Consider the following 18,747-nt stretch of genomic DNA (forward strand, 5'->3'; position numbering starts at 1 on the left):
TGATAGGGAAGATGACCTCTTTCCATTGCTCTTGCTAGTTTGAAACAATAGGAGTCTGAAACTGCCCGTCGCCATTTTGCGTGCTCCATAGGAAGGACCCAGGTGCCCTTGGCCGTTGCTGGAAGGGGCATTATTGACACTCAGAGGATGAACTTGGTCCAGCCATGTCCATGCCTTGAGGTCCAGTCTCCAGGCCATTAGGTGGACCGCTCCCCTTGCAGCACAGGGCAAGATTCGGAGGCGGGGAGGGAGAGGGGGCACTGAAAGCCACAAGACACACACACAGGAAGACAACACAAGATGGTCTTGCCCCGGAGGACCCCCCAGCCTCTCAGAAGACCCTCGCCTGAACAGAAAGCTATAATGCAGTGTGAACTGAGGCACATTTCTTATTTTAAAAATGTTTGTTAGTAGGGGCACAGGAGGGGCCCAGCAGGCTGAGCATCCAACTCTTGCTTTCAGCTCAGGTCATGATCCCAGGGTCGTGGGATCGAGCCCCACGTTGGGCTCTGCGCTGAGCATGGAGCGTGCTTGAGATTTTCTCTCTGCCTCTCTCTCCCTCTGCCCCTCTCCCCTGCTCATGCTCTCTCAATAAATGAATAAATAAATAAATAAATAAATATTTTGCGGTAAATATACATAAACATAAAATGTGCTATTTTAACCATTTTTAGGTGTACAGTTAATTGGCATTAAGCACATTACTGTGCAACCATCACCACTATCTATTTCCAGAAGTTTTCCCATCACCCATATTGAAACTCTGTACCCGTAAGAAATACCTGCCCATTCGCCCTTTCCCCAGCCCCTGGTGACTCTATTCCATTTTCTGTCTCTGTGTGTTTGACCACTCTAGCTACTTCACACAAGTGGAATCATAAAATATTTGCTCTTTTATTTCCTGCCACCTTATTTCACTTAGCATAACATTTTCAGGGCTCATCCATGGTTTTTTTTTAATGTTTTTTATTTATTTCTGAGAGAGAAAGACAGCGTGAACAGGGGAGGGTCAGAGAGAGAGGGAGACACAGAATCTGAAACAGTCTCCAGGCTCTGAGCCTGCTGTCAGCACAGAGCCCGATGCAGGGCTCGAACCCACAAACTGTGAGATCNATCACGACCTCCAAAGTTGGACACTCAACCGACTGAGCCACCCAGGCGCCCCAGGACTCATCCATGTTGTAGCCTGTGTCAGAATTTCCTTCCTTCCAAGGGATGAATAAAATCCCATTGCGTGTACGTCCCACATTGTCTTTATCCATCCATTTGTTGATGAACACCTGGATTGTTTCCACCTTTGGCTATTGTGAATAATGCTTCTATGAGCACTGTCCCTGCTCTCGGGGTTTGGGGATATGTATCTAGAAATGGAATTTTTAGATCCCTTTGTGTTTAACTTTTTGATGACATGCTGAAGAATATCTGAGGCACGTGGATGGCAGGATGGGCAGAGGGCACAAGGGGAAGGAAGGGAGAGCAGAAACCTCAGCTGGAGTCCCCACTCGGCTGTGGTTTTGGACCTCTAATTAACCTTCCGCGTTTGTTCCTTTATAAAGTGGAGATAACAGCTCCAGCTCATAAGTGTGTGGTGAAGGTAAGGTGGAGGAAAGTCACTGCCATCGCAACAGGCCCAAGAATCTATCTTATGGGAAAATCAGTCTTGCTTCGAGGTGATACCTTAGTAAATGCTTCTGATGGAAGCAGGAACATTGCATCTGGTGTGTCAGCTATTCACTAGACAGGAGCACCTGTCCAGAGTGGGGAAAGGGGCTGAAGTCTAGCCTGCTCCCCACTCACCCAGCAGGAACCCAACATAGAGCCGTGCCATCCCTGATCTATTCCTACTCAGTGGTGAAAGTGAGGCTTCTCAATTTGAATGTGACCCCCGTGCCAGCATTCTGTGGCTCCCCATCATATAAGGACAAAGTCCAAACTCTACTTGGTGGCCTATACAGCTTGCAGATCCAACCGTACCTATGTCCCTAGGCCCCATGCCTGCCATCTATTCTTGAACCCTATCCTCCAGCCCTCCTGAATTTCTGAATTCTTTATATGCCAACAAATTTGACAACCTAGAAGAAATGGATAAATTCTTAGAAACATACATGCTTCCAAGACTGAATCGGGAAGAAAGAAAATCTGAACAGACCAATTACTAATAATGAAATTGAATCCATAATTAAAACACTCCCAATAAACCAAGGTCCAGGACCAGATGGCTGCACAGGTGAATTCTACCGAGCATTCAAAGAAGAGTTAATACCTATCCTTCACAAACTATTCCAAAAAACTTGAAGAGGAAGGAAGCCTTCCAAGCTCATTCTATGAAGACAGCCTTACCCTGATACCTAAACCCCTAAACGAAAGAAAGAAAGAAAGAAAGAAAGAAAGAAAGAAAGAAAGAAAGAAAGAAAGAAAGAAAGAAAAAGAAAGAAAGAAAGAAAGAAAGAAAGAAAGAAAGAAAGAAAGAAAGAAAGAGAAAGAAAGGAAGGAAGGAAGGAAGGAAGGAAGGAAGAAAGAAAAGTACAAGCAATATCCCTAATGAACATAAATGCAAAAATCCTTAACAAACTATTAGCTAACCAAAGTCATCAATCATGAAAAGGATCATACACCATGATTAAGTGGGATTTACTCTAGGGATGCAAGGATGGTTCAATATCTGTAAACATACATGTTCAATATCACATTAACAAAATGAAGGATAAAAATCATATGATCATCTCCGTAAATGCAGAAAAAGCACTCACCAAATCCAATATGCATGCATGCTAAAAACTCTCAACAAAGTAGGTATAGAGGGATGTACCTTAATACAATAGAGGCCATATATTAACGGACTCACAGCTAACATCATATTCAAAGGTGCTCTTCCCCCAAGGTCAGGAACAAGACAAGGATGCCCACTCTCACCACTTTTATTCAATGTAGTGCTGGAAGTCCTAGTCACAGAAATTAGGCAAGAAAAAGAAATGAAAGACATCCAAATTGGAAAGGAAGAAGTAAAACTGTCACTGTTCAAGATGACATGAGGGGCACGTGGGTGGCTTAGTCGGTTGGGCATCTGACTTCGGCTCAGGCTGTGAGTTCAAGCCCCGTGTCAGGCTCTGTCCTGACAGCTCGGAGTCTGGATCTTCCTTCGGATTCTCTGTCTCCGTCTCTCTCTGCCCCTCCCCCACTCACACTGTGTCTCTGTCTCTCTCACAAAAATAAATAAACATTAAAAAAATTTAAAAAACAGAATACATGAGATCATATATAGACAACCATAAAACTTCTACCCAGAAACTATTCAAACCAACAAACTATTCCAGTAAAATTTCAGGATACAAAATCAATATACAGAGACATCTTCTGTGTTTCTATACATTCATAACAAAGTATCAGAAAGCACAATTAAGAAAGCAATCCCAGGGGTCCCTGGATGGCTCAGTTGGTTGAGCATCTGACCCCTGATTTCAGCAGAGGTCATGAACCCAGAATATCTAGGAACAAATTTAACCAAGGAGGTAAAAGATCTGTACTCTGAAAACTATAAGAAAATGATGAAAAAAATTGAAGATGATACAAACATAAATATATTCTATGCTCGTGGGTTAGAAAAATTAATATTTATTAAAATGTCCATATACCTAAAGCAGTCTACAGATTCAATACAATCTTTATGAAAATTCCAATAGCATTTTTCACAGAACTGGAAAATCATTCTTATCCTAAAATTTGCATGGAGCCACAAAAGACCCCAAATAGCCAAAGCAACCTTGAGAAAGAAAATCAAAGCCAGAAGTATCCCACTCCCAGATTTCACATTCTTTTTTTTAAAAATTTTAATGTTTTATTTATTTCTGAGAGAGAGAGAGACAGCGTGAACAGGGGAGGGTCAGAGAGAGAGGGAGACACAGAATCTGAAGCAGGCTCCAGGCTCTGAGCTAGCTGTCAGCACAGAGCCCGACCCAGGACTCGAACCCACAAAACGTGAGATCATGACTTGAGCCGAAGTTGGACGCTTAACCAAATGAGCCACCCAGGCGCCCCTCTGCCCAGATTTCAAACTATGCTACAAAGCTGTAGTAATCAAGACAGTATGGTACTGGCACAAAACCAGGTACATAGATCAATGGAACAGAAATAAACCCACACTTATGTGGTCAATTAATTGACAACAAAGGAAGCAAGAATATACAACAGGGAACAGTGTCTTGGTGGCTCAGTCAATTAAGCATCCAGCTCTTGATTTTGGCTCAGGTCATGATCTTGTGGTTATGAGATCAGCCCCATGTCGGGCTTCACGCTCAGCATGGGGCCTGCTTATGATTCGCCTTCTCTCCGGCTGCCCCTCTCTCCCACTCGCACTCTCTCTCTAAAATAAAAAATAAAGAGAAATTTTAAAAATTCTTTAAAAAGAATATACAACAGGGAAAAGACAGTCTCTGCAATAAATGGTGCTGGGAAAACAGGATGGCTACTTGAAACTGGACCACTTTCTCACATCACATACAACAATAAACTCAAAATGGATTAAAGACCTAAATAGAAGACCTGAAACTGTAAGACTCGTAGAAGAAAACATGGGCAGTAAAGCTCTTTGCCATTGGTCTTAGGGATATGTTTTTAGATCTGTCTCCTCAGGCAAGGACAAAAGCAAAAATATACCAACGAGACTACATTAAACTAAAAGAGCTTCTGCACGGGGGAGGAAACCATCAACAAAACAAAAGTCAACCTAAGTAATGGGAAAAGATATTTGCAAATGACATACTCAATGAGGAGTTAACATCCAAGTTATATAAAGAACACATACAACTCAGTATCAGTAAAACAAACAATTTGATTAACAAATAGACAGAGGACCTGAATAAACATTTTCTCAAGGAATACATACAGATGGCCAGCAGGCACATTGGACTATTGTTCGTCATAAAAAAGAATGAAATCTTGCCATTTCCAACAATATGGATGGACCTAGAGGGTATTTTGTGAAGTGAAATAAGTCAGACAGAGAAAGACAAATACTGTTTCATTTCACTTATACATGGGATCTAAAAACAAAAACAAAAACATAACAAATGAACAAACAAAACAAAAGAGAAACAGACTCATAGATACAGAGAGCAAACTCCTGGTCGCTAGAGGGGAGGGGAATGAGATAAGCAAAATAGTAACAGAGATTAAGAAATACAAACTCTCAGTTATAAAATAAATAACACACAGGATGTAATACATCGTATAAGGAATGTAGTCAATAATATTGTAACAAGTTTGCATGGTGACAGTAACTGGACTTAACTGGTGACCATTTTGTAATGTGTGTAGGTATGAAATACACTACATTGTACACCTGAAACTAACACGATATTGTATGTCAATGATTCCTCAACTGAAAAAAAAGAAAATAACTTAAAAAGGAAAATGAAAAAATCCTTGGCCAGAGCAATTCAATTTCCAGTGGTCCAGACCATCAAAGCGGCCCCCGTATCTGGGGATCGCTAAAGTGCTCTGAATAAAACAGACATCCAGCTCCAACAGTTCATTTCCTTAACAAAGACTGGAGTGAGCAGAGAAATGACACTGCAGAAATCTATTTTACAGACAAAGATTGGAAAAATAAGAGAAAATGAATTTCTGTCTCTTCAACCTACAAATGGAAGCTCTTCGGCAGCCTCATTAAATGCAATTGCATTTCTGTCAGCACATCATGCAGGCAGGTGGGGTTAGAAGAACTCCCCTCTGGGGGTGGGGGGGTCAGTCCATGCCAGGGGCCCCCAGGCTCTCTCTGGCCCCAGCCACAGTCCAAGGTGCTTCGACTCTTGGGAAATCCTTCAGGATTTCTCTGGAAATGCCAGCTGCTGATGCAGACAATCTTCTCCAATTGCATCCAATGGAATCTGACCCCATTCTAGAGCCTCTGACAAGAGCAATCCGTTCAGCTCTCCACCACCCAGATGGAGAAGTGGCCGGACAAATAACAACCAACTCCATGATAGATTTAAAAATACTGAATCTCAGGGCACGCGGGTGACTCAGTTGGTTGAGCATCCAACTTCAGCTCAGTTCATGATCTCACAGTTCATGAGTTTGAGCCCCACATGGGGCTCTCTGATGTCAGCACAGAGTCTGCTTCAGCTCCTCCATCCCCCTCTCTGCTCCTTCCCCACTGGCGTGGTGCCTCTCTCTCTCTCTCTCTCTCAAAAATAAATAAAACATATTTAAAAATTTTTTTGAATATTGAGTTTTGGGGGACCTCAGTGGCTCAGTCAGTTAAGCATCCAGCTCTTGCTTTCGACTCAAATCATGATCTCACAGTTCGTGGGATCAAGTCCCTGCTTGGGATTCTCTCTCTCCCTCTATCTCTCTATGCCCTTCTCCTACTCGTGTGCTCACTCTCTCCCTTTCTCTCTCTCTCAAAAATAAATAAATAAATAAATAAACTTAAAAAAGAATACTGACTCTTTAAACTATGCCCATGATCAAAACTCGTACAAGTCCAGTATATGACCTGGCAACTTTCCTCTGGGGTTGTATTAGTTAGCTATCACTGTGTAACAAATTGCCTCAAAATCTAGTGCCTTAAAACAGTAATAAACATCCACCAGGTCCATTTCTGTTGGCCAGAGACTTACGAGCTGTGTCACTACATGCTCTGGCTTGCATGTGTTTTCAGTCAAGATGTCAATTGGGGCTCAGTCATTTGAAGGCTTGACGGTGGCCCAAAGACCCACCTGCAAGGTACCTCCCTCACCCCAAGAGGGAGTCAGTGCTAGGTGCTGACGGGAAGCTGGCTCTCACCACACGGATCTGGATCCCCAAGGCTGCTTGAGTGTCCTCACAACATGGCAGTTGGCAGCCCCCAGAGTGTGTGAGTGATCCAAGAGCACTCTTGTTTGTAATCTCACCTATGACCTCGCCTTGGAAGCCATGTAGCCTTTCTACACTATCTTACCGATCACCTAGGCCAGCCCTACTCCATATGGGAGGGTGTGAATTCCAGGTGGCAGGAAACACTGGGCAAGCCGGCAGGCTGACGACTACACAGGCCTACACCCCAAGAAGTTCTCCCCGGGACCTGAAGCTGGTGTGTGTGCAAGGTCACTGCAGCAGTGTGTGGGCAGACAGGAAATGGGAGTGCTCTGAGCAGAGGCTGCAGTGGGGGGTGGGGAGGGAGGGGAGGCAGGGTGTGGAGGGCACATCCCCCTCTCAGGTAAAAGAATTAAATATACACATGGCGGGGCACCTGGGTGGCTCCGTCAGGTGAGTGTCTAACTCTTGGTTTCAGCTCAGGTCATGATCCCAGGGTCATGGGATCGAGAGCCACATCGGGCTCCATGCTGGGTGTGAAGGCTGTTTCAGATTCCTTCTCTCTCTCCTCTGCCCCCTCCTGCTCACTCGCTCGCTCTCTCTCTAAATTAAAGTTTAAAAAAAGGTTCACCTGTCAACATGGACGCATCATAAAACATGGCACCATATTAAAAAAAAACGTGAACTACAGAATGAGTCCCATTGTACCATCTCATTGACATTGGTGAAAGAAACGTGCACAGAAAACAACAAAGGGCACTTGGCAAGAACAGGTACAAACAACAAGATACATACGTGTTAGGAGGGCTGGCTGTGGGGCCGGGGTGGGGCTGCAAAAGAGGAGGGGGCATTCCAGGGAATAAACAAATCAACAAATGTGTACGGCCTTCTGGGGACCAGTAATACTGAAGGGCCTTGACCTGAGAACTAAGTGAACTCCGCCCCTCTGCACGTGACATCCAAACACCCCCCTCACCCCCCACCCCTGCCTCGTGGCTCCCGTCAGAGGGGTTGGGCTGTTGTTTCTTAACGGCGCTGGCTGGTTGGTTCTATTTTCCATCCAAACCCTGGTCTCCAACCCACCCTCTCTCTAGAATTCCAGACTCCCTTCCCACCTACCTGGGCATTCTACAAACAGAATTCATCACCTTTCCTCCAAATCGGTGCTCGATGCCTTCTCTCTCAGAAGAGGGCTGCCCCATCCACCCAGCCATCCCGTCAGAAAGCACGTTCCATCCAGCCTTCTGCCCTTCCTCTCAGCCCCACATCGGTTGAGACACCTGAGCTTCATAGATCGAGGCTTCCTGTCTGCCAAAGGGGAGCATGAATGATACTTGTACATACTCTGTATCCGCTAAGACGCGTTGAGTGGCAAGCAACAAACGGCTCTACGTGGTTCTAGCAAAGACCACGTGGTTCAAGCAGGTCACCAGGTCCTGGTTTCTACCTTCAGGCTGAGATCTGCCCGCCTTAGGGAGACATCCCCTACCCATAGCTCCCAGAGGGGCTCATAAGCTGGAGGTAGAAACTCCCGGTCTTACATCCCTTCAGTTTCACATCCTTGAGGGAAAGGTAAGATGGTGTCCCCAGGCGTCATTGGCTCTCCTTGGGTCATGTGATCATCCCTGAACCAAACACCATAGCTAGAAATGCTCTGATTGACAAGGCACATAGCACGCCTCTGCACGGGGGGAGGCGAGTCATCTATAGAAACACAAGAATGGGGGTGACTGGGGGTGACGGGGGGCTCCCAGGGGAATCGGGACACAGGGACTAGATGCCGGGCAGATGAAACCAGTTGGCCATGTGGTTGATAACCACCCTTACCTTATGGAGTGTCATGAATGTGCCTGGCACAGAGAATATTCTTGGTGAATGTAGCTCTCACTGGCACCTGCATCAGTGTCACCACTATTAACTTTGGGGTAAGTATTAAGAGGTGTCGATATTTGAAAAAGCAAGACATTCCAAAAATTAGCAGCACGACTAACGCACACCCTTATAATCCTTCAGCGTTCGTAGCAACTCAAGATCACGGTCAGGGAGTACCGCCCATGATTTTATGTTGCTTCCGTAAATTAAAAAGCTATAGTACGTCACAAATGTCTAACGAGTCCATACAAATGTTTGTCCAACAGACAGCACCCCGGTCTTAAATGGAAAACAGTCTGTTAAAGTTCATCATCCAAGTCTTCGGGAGAAGAAATACTCCAGTGTATCCAAATTCCTGCACATCTTCCAGTCGGTTCCACAGCCACAACCTGAGGCTTTTACCCGGGGCCTCATCTTATTCTTCCAGTCTCTTCTACGTCAAAGTCTTGCCTCAATCAAGACGCGAGCCCCTAGGGAGCCGAGAGCCTGTCTACACTCCCCCGAGGCCCCTCTAACCAGCGTCTCAGGGCAGAGACGGAGCTGGCCAGCCGTGTGACTGACAGTGCAGCCTGGGTCGCGGGAGTTGGCAGAATTCCCATCTGTCTGCACAGCCCACACACCCCCAGCCCCGCTGCCAACCAGGGCTTAGGCCCCGGCCATTAGAGGCTCCATTTGTGCCATTAACGGGAACGTCAGCAACAGCTGTCGGCAGCAGGTGCAAAGCCCAGCAGAGCCCAGCTCCGGGGAGAAATCTTGGGCTCGTTCAAGCCAGCTGTAGGGACCGTGAAGACATGGGGGAGGGGTAACGGCTGTGTCTGAAAGGCAGCGCAGGGCAGGGAAAGTTTGGTCTGGGCCGTTTTCATCATTGGCTCAGTCAGACGGGGCAGCTGGTTGACCCCCCACACACACAGTCCCACGGAGCCGGATGCCCCTCATCATGGGGACTGGGGATGTCCCACCTGCTCCTCTCACTTCCAAGAGCCCCCCTACCCTACCTCCAAATCCAAATTCCCTCTTTCCCCGGGAAGGGAGGGGACACGTGGGGAAGAAGAAAAGGGACCAGCATTTAGAGCCTCCAGCCATGCATGGGCTGGCAGGACCCCCCACTCCCTGCACCTGGAGCCTTCAGACCTTCAGGATCTCAGCCTCTGCCCCAGACCTCCTGAGTCAGCATCTGGAGTTTAGCCAACTCCCCAGAGGATTCGAGTTCCCATTCAAGTCTGAGAAGCACTGGTATGGAGGCTCAGGCATTCATTTAATCAATCAGGGTTTTGTTGTTGTTGTTTTGTTTTGTTTTGTTTTACTAAGCCTTCCATGATATGCCTGGCACTGTTGCAGGCACTGGGGGTACATCAGTGACGAGAGAGAATATCCCAGCTCTGGAGCCTGCTCCCTCATGGAAAGAAACAGACAGTAAATAAGATAAACACATAAAATAGTGAGCTGGTGGGTGATAATCTCCAAGGATAAAACCTAAGTGGGGTAAGGGGTGTCTGGGTGGCTCTGTCAGTCGAGCGTCTGACTCTTGACTTCAACTCAGGTCATGATCTCATAGTCGTGGGATCGAGTCCCACGCAGGGCTCCACATTGACCAGCAGAGCCTGGTTAAAGAGTCTCTCCTTCTCTCTCTCTGCCCCTCTCCCCTGTTCGCTCGCTCTCGCTCTCTCTCTCTCTCTCCCTCTCTCTCTCAATAAATAAATAAACACTTAAAAAATAAATAAATTTAGGGGCACCTGGATGTCTCAGTCAGCTAAGCATCCAACTTCAGCTCAGGTCATGATCTTGTGGCCCGTGGGTTCGAGCCCCGCATTGCCCTCTGTGCTGAGAGCTCAGAGCCCGGAGCCTGCTTCAGATTCTGTGTCTCCCTCTCTCTCTCTGTCCTTCCCCTGCTCGTGCTCTGTCTCTCTCTCTCAAAAATAAAATAAACTAGGGGCGCCTGGGTGGTTCAGTCGGTTAAACGTCTGACTGGCTCAGGTCATGATCTCACGGTTTGTGGGTTCGAGCCTCACGTCGGGCTCTGTGCTGACNTGGGGAAGAGGACAGAGACCATGGGGTAGGGGGTGGGGGGGCCGGGTGGGAAACAGAAGCTTCCTGAGAGGTGGCCCCGGGGAGATGACCCAGGAGGAGGTGAGGCCGGGGGTTGGGTGGCCAGAGGCAGAAGGGCCAGTAGTCTCAGTTTCCCCAGTACACAGGGAATGCCCGGGGCATGAGACTTCCGGTTTTAACCCCAAGACACTCCTGTGCAAACAGGGGAGCCAGGAGCCTCCGGCCGGAGCCTTCTCCATGGTGCGGGCCTCCACCCAACGGCATCGCCTCCCCGACCTTCGTCGGGACTTTGACACCCCGAGTGAGATGGGCCACCATCACAGATGGCGTGGTCTCACGCTTCACAGGCTGCTAGGTTGAAAACAAGATGGAGAGGCTTGCAATAATCCCGCCAAGCAGGGACAGCGGCTGCGGCTCGGCTGGCTATGACGGAGGCCGTGAGCTGTCAGGTTTTAGATGTTGCTTGGAAGGGGCGTGGAGGGTGGGAACCAAGTCTCTGGGGAGGGAGGTCCATGATGTGCTTTCTACAATATGCCTCCTCTTCACCCCACCTGCCTTGTGTTTCTTGCACAAACCTCCTTCCTTCCACCCAAATTTCCGGAGGCCCAGTTTACAGAAGTCCCTGTGCTGAAGGGAGGAGACCCAATTGCCAAGACCAGGCGTTACAGGACCACCTCTCTGATGAAGGAAACCCCAGGGGGACTGGGAGTCCAGGGTAAGAGCCATTCAGTCCGGGGTTCAAGGGAAGGTTCCCCCAAAGGACCCATCCTCACAGCAAAGCTCAATCTCACGGAGCCTGCGGAGAAGGATGTTACAGGGGTGAGCCCCCAAGGGCAGGAGGGAGGGGAGCATTCCCAGACGTCGGATCCCTGGAGTCCCTCTGACCTGGGTCCAGCCTGCCATCTTCCTGCTTGGACCCCTAAGGCTCCCCCTTGCCCATAGGAGCAAGCCCAGTCTCGGCGGCCTGACGTTCAATGCCATGTTCATTCAAGCCCATACATTGCAGTTTCATGTCCCAGCTCCGCCCTTCCCCGCTGGGAACATTCACTGCAGTACCAGCCCCAGAACCGGGCAAGGGGCCCTGGTCTGACCAGCTGTCTTGCCGTGCCCCTCTCCTTGGAACAGCAATCTATGCGGCCGTGAAGGAGAGTGCCCACAGGGAGCCCCCATGCCCGTGCCAAAGTCCAGTATCCAGACTTCACTGCTTTAAATGGCCCAGCCCCCTTGCAGGGCCTGCAGAGGCCTCCCTGCCCCCCAGACCAGTCCCTTAAAGGTGAACAAGGTCAGGGGCACCCAGGTGGCTTAGTCGGTTAAGCGTCCAACTTCAGCACAGGTCATGATCTCCTGGTTCGTGAGTTCGAGCCCCGCATCAGACTCCCTGCTATCAGCGCCAGGCCCGCTTTGGCTCCTCCGTCCCCCTCCTTCTCTGCCGCTCCCCCATTCACTCTCTCTCTCAAAATTAAATACACATTTTAAAAAAGAAGGTGAACAGGGTCAGCATGCACACCGCAGGCCAGCTGCCTATGCAGGCCGTTTGCGTTTGCGGGTGTGTGTGCTAAAGGTGTCGTCTTGGGTGAGGTCAGGGGTGGGATGAGATACTCCATCTCATTCTGGTGCAAAATTCCAAGGATTCTGAAATTCCTGAAGAGGAACCTGCCTTCGGGCCATTATGGAGATGCATGCATCCAGATAAGCAGAGAAACCTATTTTATTTAACAGATCATTAGGGTGAGTTATGACTTTTTAATATTTAGACATCTGGTTTGAGGCCCCCATCTGTGCTCTTGCCCTGGGCCTCATAAATGTGCTGGCCAGGCCTGTGGCATAGCTGTGACCCTGTAGTGCTCCTGGGAATGTTCCTTCCCTCATCCACATCTTCCAGCTGAAGCTGAATCAGCATACAAGACGCACACGGAGCTCATCGGCCATTTTTTGCCTACTGTCCATCCTATCCCCTTTCCGCTGATCCCTGAAGGCTTCTTTTCTGGAAGAATTAATAATTCTCTGCGGTTTAGGTGGGAGTGAGCTCCTAGGAGTTAGCGTGTTGGAGCTATCAAAAAAGATTGTCGTGGTGCCAGGTGGCTCCGTCGGTTGAACGTCTTGTCTGACTCTTGGTTTCAGCTCGTGCCATGATCTCATGGCTCATGAGTTCGAGTTCATGAGAGCGCAGAGCCTGCTTGGGCTTCTCTCTCTCCCTCTCTCTCTGCCCCTTCCTTGCTCACTCTCTCTCTCAAAATAAATAAACTTTAAAAAAAAAAGGCCAGGGGGTTACGAGTGGAGAGATTCTCCTTCTGATGGGAAGATAACCCAGCACAGAGAAAAGAAAGCACCAGCAGGGCATGGTGTGGGAGGGAGATGGAGGCCAAAGAATCCTGCATCAGCTCCTTGATCCAGCCGTGCCTGATCCCAGCCCACTTTTACATGTTAGTTACCTAAATCAATAAGTTCATCTTTTTGATTTAGCTGGTTGGAGCTGGAATTCTGTTACTGGCAACTGAAAGAGCCTTTACAGTGATTCTAACTCATAGGATCATAGGCGTCAGAGCCCGCATGTGATCACCTTCTGCTCTTCCGCGGGTGACGAATCTGAGACTCAGGAAGGTGCAATGGTTTGTCCCATTCACACAAGTGAATCGGGACCAGAGCTGAGACCAGAACACACATCTCCTTGCTCCTGGGCCATGACCCCATGTTTCCTCTTCATGTCACCTTCCTCAGCCCGCGCACACCAGACCTGCACCCCACCTTCCCCTCAGTGTCTCCACGAGTCTCTGGTTCTTGTCCTACTCGGTGCGTGCTGATCCACACTGAAACAGCAAGCCCCTCAATGCCAGCCACCCTCCGTGGTGAAGTCCCGCTGGGTCGAGCCTCCCCCCCGGCACATGGCAGGGGCTGAACGATCCCTTGTAACTTACCAGCAAGGGTCCTTGATGCCCGATTGGGCTAAATCGAGCCCCCTTTTCCCACCAGCGCACTTTCTCCGAGTCCATGTTTCTCACAGGCAAGGCGTTTTTTCGTGCAAGCTACCTCCCGGGCCATTACCAGGAGCTTGCACCCAGAGGCAGGAAGGGCTATGTTGCTTTTTTTTCCCTCCATTTCCTTTTGTTTTCAATTTTCTGCCCACGGAGGATTTTCCCCCCTCCCTTCTGTAACAGCCCAAGTTGCTAAATTGCACATCCAGGCAACTCCTGTGAGTTTAGTCCTTAAGTGTTACATTTCTGTAACAGATACTCCACACCACTTATCTGCGGGAGGGGGCTGGCGAGCCGCGCTAAAATTACATTTCCATTTCGGTTCCTATGTTTTTAAGCTGTTATTTTAGCATTTCTGACTAGTTCACAGTTGACACCTACTGATGGAAAATTAAATGAAACTTGGCCAAGAACGAGCCTTCCCTCTCCTCCCCGGGCTGAGAACTAGCTCCTTTTTTTATAACGAGACGCAGCTGCGGAGGACAGAAAGCCGCCCAGATTTGGAAATGTGAGATTTGCTGTACAGTCCCAGCTCTGCAGGGCCCCAGCCCTTGGGCCTGGGGCGAGCACTGAGGACTGAGCCTTCTGACCCTCGTTTGTCTCATCTGTAAAATGGGAATCATACCTACAGAAGCCAGAGTTATGGGGAGGTTTTACGTTACATAAAAATTCCTGGCCATCCACTGACGATGTGAAAACCATACTATGAAAATTCTTGGCACTTAGTAGGTGCTCAGTGAATGTTAGTTGCTTCTTGGCCTCAGTCCTTTTTCCGTAGCCATCTGATATCCCTAAGTGATTTAATATGAGAATTACCGGATATCGGGGTGCCCAGGTGGCTCAGTCGGGTGAGCATCCAACTTCGGCTCAGGTCATGATCTGATCTCACAGTTTGTGGGTTCGAGCCCCGCGTCGGGCTCTGTGCTGACAGCTGGGAGCCTGGAGCCTGCTTCGGATTGTGTGTCTCCCTCTCTCTCTGCCCCTCCCCTGCTCGTACTCTATCTGTGTCTCTGTCTCTCAAAAATAAATGAATGTTAAAAAAAAAGAGAGAGAGAAAAGATTTACCAGATACCTCTCCTTCCTGGTTAACAGATCGGACCACACCCCCAAATATAGGCTACACCAAGGCTGCGGGGCCCACTTCAGTTACACTCTTCCAGCAGCCCCCTATTGTTCTGAGGATCAGGCCCAAACTCCATGACACCGCAAGTGGTGTGAAGCAGCTCATACAGTCCTCTTCCCCTCCGGTCACATATCCATCTAGAACCTTCGGCACTTTCATCTGCCCAGTGGGCCCTTTCCCTGGCTAACTCCTCTTCAAAGTGCCAGAGTTTCCTGTCTCCTGCCTCTGGGCTCCCAACGAGCCTTCCGCCTTCCTCTTTGGGCCGCCATCAATGGTCTTGTGCCACTTGACTGTGAACCCGGACAGCACGGACTGTATCCTATTCATCTTTTATCCTTGGTCCCAGCAAAACGCTCGGCATACAGTAGGAGCTCAGAAGACACTTCTTAAAGGCCTAAGAGCGTCAATCAACACATAAAAAATAACTCCGAGGAAGATTCTGTAAGTAAAGACGGAAATTCTCCTCTAGTTCATGTAGAAATTCAGTGCAGTTCCGAACCAATAGTCTAATAGAGTTTTTATGAAACCGGAGACACTGATTCTCAAATGTGTCTAAGGAGTAAATCCATGAGAACAAACAAGATAAGCTTGAGAGGCTGCTCTGAAAAATACCAAGATGTGTTACAAAGCTTTATCAATTAAAACGGTCGGTTCTGGTAGACAATTAGGCAAACAGATTGATGGGTCAGACCAGAGTCCAGATACATACCTGTGAATATATGAGAACTGGGGGCATGATAAACATGGCATTTGATAACATCAGGGGAAGATGAGCCATTGGAAAAAAAATGGAACCTCGACAATCAGCAGTCCATGTGGAAGAAAGCAAGTTAGAGCCCTTCTGGAATCGGCCAGGATGGGCTGTGCTGTGGTGTGGTGATAAACGGTCCCCGAATCTCAGTGATGTAACACAGTGAAAGCTGATTTCCAGTCCAGGGTCCACACATCCATTGCACGTTGGCGGGTAGGCTCTGTTCCGTGAAATCACACAGGAGCCGGCTGACAGGGCAGGACCGTCTCACACATTGCCATAGCTCTTCACTGAGACTGAAAAGTCTTGCATCTCCTATCAGAGACTTGGCCTTGAAGTGACTCCATCGCTTCTGCTCACAACTCAGGTTGGAACTAATCCCATGGTCCCACCCAAGCCCACAAAACAGAGTTCAAGAAATCCTACGCTACGCCATGAAGTGAACCAAAGGGCCTTGCAGGGAAGAGTGCAATGACTATACACTACTTTCCCTGGTTAGTCCATGCCTCTACCCCCTGAAAAAGTATTTTTAGTTATTAAAAAAAAAAGAAGAAAATCTAGAAAGATTTATAAAGAGGAAGATGCCTTCCTATTCAAGGCATTAAACTCAGAGGCCATGAGAGCAAAGAGCTACAGATTTAATTGCATACAAAATGTAAAAGCTCCAATAATGCCCAAACACATCCCTAACCCTGCGCCTCCCTCTTTTCCACGTGGTTCCCAAAGCCTGCCCAAATCCCGCCATCCTCCAAAAGGCAGTTTACCTGGACAGTCAGCATTGCCCATCCGACTGATGGCTTCCCCCACTCCCCTCGGCCCGGCTTCTCGAGGAGCTGGGGTCTCCGGCCCCTTGACAAACTGTCTTACTTCCTCGATAGCTCCATTAGGCTTAGCTGCGTGCCCGGGACAGAGCAAAGACGTAGCAAATGTTGGCTGAAATGAGCCTTGGCTGAGCTCAGTTTTCCTTGGGGGCCCAGTCCTCGCATCCCACAGACACGTGGGATATGAATCTTATAAAGCTGCTCCGCCCAGGAGGAAGTAGAGAGAGGGGGAGAGGTGAATAAAGCAGCCGCGTAGGATGAGATGTGGGCAGCTGGGGAATTCCTACCCAGGAGGGCGGAAGGGCACTCCCAGATGGGAAGGGGGCTGCTTAGAACTTATCTTAAAGCCACGGGATGTAGCAAGCTCACGGCTTGGACTTAGATCGCATGTTTATTTGGGGAGGCCTGGAGGTCAATTGACAGAAACGGAAACAGTAGGGGACCCCTCCTGGAGTCTCCAAGCCTTCCCCCAGCCACCCAGGAGCACCCACCTGGAACACACCCCTTCCCAGCTAGACGTAAGAGCAATCTTTCCCTCGTTTCAGTCCCGATAACGAGCATCAGCCCAAGAGGGCACACTGGGCCTCATCCTGTGTGCAGGGTGACCTTGGCAAACCCACTTAACCCCCTGGGCTTCAATTTCCCCAGCCGTAAATTGAGCTCAACCTCTATGGCCCGGTTCTCCGCATCCTCAGCAAAGCCGGAGAACCCCGCAGCGCCCCCCTCCTTGGAGACAGACTCCAGAACGGGAGCCGTTCAGAACGGGAGCCCAAACCTAAGGTCCCAGGGACGCGGGACTGCGCGGTCCCCTTGCGCCCCGCACGGGCTGCAGCTGAGGATGACAGGGCCACCTCCGGAGGCCGCCGCCCGTGTCACCGCCTGCCCGAAAGGCCCCACTCCCGTCAGAATATTAACACTCTGGATGCATTTGCGTGTTCCTCATGATTGCGACCACGGTTCCAAAAGGATTATACAGCATCCATATTTATGAGACAAGCCCAGACAAAGACGACCACATTTTAAAAGATGCAATTATCTCTAAAAAGTTCAGCTTTATTTTCATGCTAATGAATACAATATTTTTAAGCAAACCTAATTGGTTTGCCTGGGCTCCCATAAAAGCTCTCAACTCATTAGAGCTCTGAGGTCCCCTTCAAAAGGGGCTTTAGAGGGACCTGGGGGGGGAGGGGCGGGGGGAAGGAGGGGCTGGCGCCCAGGCGTGTTCTCAGAACTTTTCCTTGTGCCTGCTGCTGTCCCCTGGCCCCCTCCCCTTCCCAAGCCCTCAGGACGGGTGCCTGGTGAGGCCTTTCAGGAAAGGCCACACTGAGAGTCTGTGCCCTGGGAGCAGGGGAGCATCAGGGGAAACTGAGGGCCAAAGGGAATATCTTCCCTTCTCTCTGCAGAGAATGTAAGGCTGTGTCCCCACCCCCAACCCTCATCTACTCCCCGCGGCCTCCCAACACCCATACGCCGCTGTCACAAAACCTCTGGCTCACTGGAGGATGCTAGAAATGGTATCTTCTAGCAGACCACCCACCAGCCAGGGCTTTGGGGAGGGCCCCCCCCACTACACCCCGGTCCCAGGGACCCCTGTGCTCTAACACCTGGTCATTCGCTTTGACATCATCAGCGTTCAGATTTCACTTGCTATGTTCGATGCACTTCCCCGTCTATTTTTTCATTACTTGCCTCTGCAAAGTCCATTTCACAAATGGGAACACCGAGGCTTCGGCCAAAGCCGCGGAGTGAGTTGTGCCAGCCTGCGGGCCCCACGTGCTCTCCGTGACAAGCCGGACAGAGGGCTCTCTGCGAGCCGGGCCGCCCTCCCTCCTGCCCGAGTGTGTGTCCTGCCCGCCTCCTGTCTCCGCCACCCCCCTACAGGCTGAGCTCAGTCTTTTCTGCACATGCCTAGACCCCCCTGCCTCCCGATGCTTGGCGCCTGGGCACAGCGTACAGCTGTGTGGCCTGTGCACTGTGCAGTCCCAGGGGGAGCTGTCGTCTGTGAATGGCACCCCCTGGAGCGGTGCGGCGTTATGTCCCAGTCAGCATCCTTACCCCCACTGGCTTCCTGCAGCGCTACTGGGGGATGTTGGACTTGTAAGTTGCACAGGAAAGATTCACAGTCCCCCTGACCACTCCCTCCCAGAGGCTGAAACCCGGGTGCCTGGTAAAAAGATAGTGGTGTTCCGGAACCGGCCAGCAGGCTCAGAGAGGGGCTAAGGGGAGCGTTGGAGCAGAGCAGAAGCAATGGAAAATGCGCCCAAGGCTAAGCTCCAGCCTGGAGGTGAGGAGAGGAGGGAACTGGGCCCGGCACAGCCACTGAGTGGCTTTGTGCCTCCGTTTCCCCATCTGTAAATGGGGAGGTGC

Source organism: Crocuta crocuta, unplaced genomic scaffold (assembly GCF_008692635.1).
Source record: "Crocuta crocuta isolate KB4526 unplaced genomic scaffold, BGI_CrCroc_1.0 scaffold130, whole genome shotgun sequence".
Taxonomy (NCBI): domain Eukaryota; kingdom Metazoa; phylum Chordata; class Mammalia; order Carnivora; family Hyaenidae; genus Crocuta; species Crocuta crocuta.